Source organism: Schistocerca piceifrons, chromosome 3, assembly GCF_021461385.2.
Source record: "Schistocerca piceifrons isolate TAMUIC-IGC-003096 chromosome 3, iqSchPice1.1, whole genome shotgun sequence".
Lineage (NCBI taxonomy): Eukaryota > Metazoa > Arthropoda > Insecta > Orthoptera > Acrididae > Schistocerca > Schistocerca piceifrons.
In genome coordinates, this window is record NC_060140.1 from 548,129,906 (window position 1) to 548,133,682 (window position 3,777).

General features: G+C 46.5%; 1 non-coding gene across 1 annotated transcript; it reads right to left on the minus strand.

Annotated features, from left to right (window-relative positions):
• Positions 1-1,227: 1,227 nt before the first annotated feature.
• On the minus strand, positions 1,228-1,302 carry Trnat-ugu. The gene has a single exon. It is a non-coding gene; the product is annotated as a tRNA-Thr (tRNA).
• Positions 1,303-3,777: the final 2,475 nt, after the last annotated feature.

Here is a 3,777-nt window from a genome sequence, read left to right on the forward strand (position 1 = left end):
TCTAAATAAAATAATAAATATGGTTAGAAAAATTTGGTATTGTATTACCTTACGACGTATAGAGGTAGGACAAAAATATGGAAACAAGGCGAAAAATGCGTGCTTGAATATAAAAGCAGATCCTGACCAAGCCTGCAGGTTATGCTGTTGTATTTGACCGTGAACGACAACCGTGCAGTGTCCTCAATACGTTACAGGTGTAAGTCCTAGTCAGGACAGTGTTCTGTGTAGTTATGAGTACATTACGTCAGAGCTAATTGAATTCGAACATAGGAAAATCGTTGCCGTCCATATGGTGAGAGCTTCCGTAACTAACGTAGCCTAAGTGTCAGGTGTTTCGAGAGGCATCGAAGATTTACACCACAAACGGTGACAGACACCTCTCAGATCCCTCTTTCATCTTTTTACTTTTCTAAATTGTTGATTCGCTTTTGCCACTTCCTAAATGTTTGCAAATATAACCAGCCTATAACAAAGAATTCTTTAGGATTGCATTCTAGTAATCTAGCTCTGCATTCTTCTTTTTCCTTCCTTATCCAACTACCTTGAAAATCCTATCTAACAACAGACGACAAAGAGGTAGATTAATAAAAGAAACATGGGCACATGCTAGCTCGTATCTGATTACTTGCAGTTTGACCATCCACCTGTTGTGGTCAAAAGTCGGTTATAATTGGTTTCCACCCTTAATTTCATTGTGAGGCTAAACAGAACAGAAACAACTGCTGTAACCATCATAATTAGCTCCTTTTAATAGAATCCACATACAAAATTTGGTACTCATCTTAACATGTCAAGTAACAAGTACGGTTGTATGTACTGAACTGGGGACCTAGAAACGACAGAGAGACTTCGTCCCCGCCGTAGCCCTCAGAGGTTCACAACCCCACAACAGGCTGCAATAGTCCACTCACCCCACCGCCGCCACACACCGAACCCAGGGTTATTGTGCGGTTCGGCCCACAGTGGACCACCACTGGAACGTGTCATTAAGGATGAGTGTAAACCCAATGTTTGCGTGGTAGAGTAATTATGGTGTACACGCAGGTGGAGACAGTGTTTGTGCAGCAATCGCCGACATAATGTAACTGATATGAAGATGACATGTCCGAAAGAACAGATGCTATTGGTGACCGTGAAGCTCTATAGAATGAAATTGCAATTAAACCAAGACCATTTGGTGCACACGGACGTTGATATACATCAACGGGAATAGTTGAAAATGTGTGCCTCGACCAGGACTCGAACCCGGGATCTCCTGCTTACAGGGCAGACGCTCTGTCCATCTGAGCCACCGAGGGCACAGAGGATAGTGCGACTACAAGGATTTATCGCCGGCACTCCCGCTGTGAGACCCACATTCTCAGCTTGTAGTCCACACACTACATTCGTAGTGCCCCTGCCATTATACCCATTACTCGCGGTAGACAATCCACCGAGTCCCATAAGAGTTCAGGCAAATCGTGTGCATCCGCACTGAAGAAGGTCATCAGCCGGTTAGCCTTAAACGATATGAAGATGGCATCTGTTCTTTCGGACATGCACACGATTTGCCTGAACTCTTATGGGACTCGGTGGATTGTCTGCTGCGAGTAATGGGTATAACGGCAGGGGCACTACGAATGTAGTGTGTGGACTACAAGCTGAGAATGTGGGTCTCATGGGGAGCGTGCCGGCGATAAATCCCTGCAGTCGCACTATCCTCTGTGCACTCGGTGGCTCAGATAGAGCGTCCGCCATGTAAGCACGAGACCCCGGGTTCGAGTTCCGGTCGAGGCACACATTTTCAACTGTCACCGTTGACGTATATCAACACTCGTCAGCAGCAATTGGTATTGATTTAATTGTAATTTCATTAATGTAACTGAGGCAGAATAAGGGGAACTAGCCCGCATTCACCGAGGCAGAAGGAAAACCGCCTTAAAGCCATCCGCAGGCTGGCCGACACACCGGACCTCGACACTAGTCCGCCGGGCGGAATCGTGCCGGGACCGGCACGCCTTCCCCCTCAGGAAGCAGTGCGTTTGACCGCACGGCTAGCCGGGCGGGCTAAGGAACAAGTAAGTCATATGTCATTGGAGTAACAGTTTTCGTTCGTATGAGCTAATGTTCGAATAGTCAAGTTTCACATGCTAGTCGCGTGCTGCTTCTGGCAAGGTGGCGTGTTTGCTCTCTGTACAATAAAGAGCTTAAGTAATGTATGCAGCACAGCAGCTCACAAAGCAGCCACTTTACAAGCCCGATAAGTGTTCACCATGGCCCTTTCTCGGCGGTATGCACCAGGAAGGACGTTTCACTGATGGAGGAGACATGTTTCCTACAGACACTATGGCTTCATCCCTGAAAATACAGCTGAGAAACTGATGATCGCTTACGCCCGCAGGCAACATACTGGCGCCAGTAGAAAATTGACAGCCTGCTGATAAAACAGGGAGTTATGTCTCTTCCAGATATATCGACTTGAAAGTTGTTTACCAAAATCATGGTAAGGGTTAACACGCAGATTTAAGACACTTGCAAAAAATATTGAGAATGGTAGGGGAGAAACGAGTATTTGCTAATGTATCATAGGCTAACGCCTTGTCCAGAGATTTCATTGGCCACTAATATGTGGCGTACATAATTCTGAGGCTGATAGGACGGGAGGAGGGGAATGATGTGGAAAATTTTCGCTCTTCCGATGGGTCAGTCAAATGAGCACGAGCCCCGGTGATGCGCAATATGTGCTCGATGGAGAAAGATCTGATGATCGAGCAGGCCAAGGCAACATGTCGACCCTCTGCAGAGCACGTTGGGTTGCAACAGCGGTATGTCGGCGAGCCTTATCCTGTTGTAAAACACCCCCAGGAATGATGTTCATAAGTGCCAGCTCAACAGGTCAAATCACCAGGTTGACGTACAGATTTGTTGTCGTGGTGCGTCGGATAATAGTGGTAGTGTTCCTACTGTCATACGAAATAACATCGCAGACCATAACTCCAGGCGTAGATTCAGTATGTCTAGCACACGCGTTGCTTATAGTTCTCAACTGGCCTCCATCTGGCCAACTTGCGACCATGACTGGCATTGAGTCAGAACCAGATTTCATCAGAAGACGTAACAGATCTCCACCCTACTCTCCAATAAGCTCCTACTTCACACCACCGAAGTCGCAAATGGCGATGATTACGGGTCAGTGGAAAGCACACTATAGGGTGTCTGGTGCAGAGCTGTCCTTAAAGTAGCCGATTTTTAACAGTTCGTTGTGTCACTTTGGTGCCGACTAGTGTTGACATTGCAAGTGCAGATGTGGTTCGATGCATCAGAGCGACACAAGGAGCGCTAGGTGGTGACACGAGGTCGTCCAGAGCCCACTCTTCTTGCGACCGAGCGTACTCGTGACTACCGTAAAGTGGCTACATTCCTGCCAAGTATGAAAAAAAGAGCCCAAACAGCCTTCTTCATTTCGTCGACACTTTGTGTATTTTGCCTAATAGCCATTCCATAATAGTTCTGTATTTTGTCAATTACACTGTCAGTTAACCTTCCCTTCCCATCCAACCCTTTACCATCACTGAGTTTTTGTTTTTTGTACGAAGCTTTCAGTCGCCGACGTCTTGTTCCCATTCGCTTCTGTACGTGTCCAATACACTCAAATTTCTGCACTACAACATCATCACCATAGGGCTTCAGTCCTTGAACATGTTTGAAGCTTTTAGAATCACCGTCACCAAGGTAATTAACATATCGCACTTTATCACACGCCTCAGAACGCTGGAATATACTGGCAACACCAGC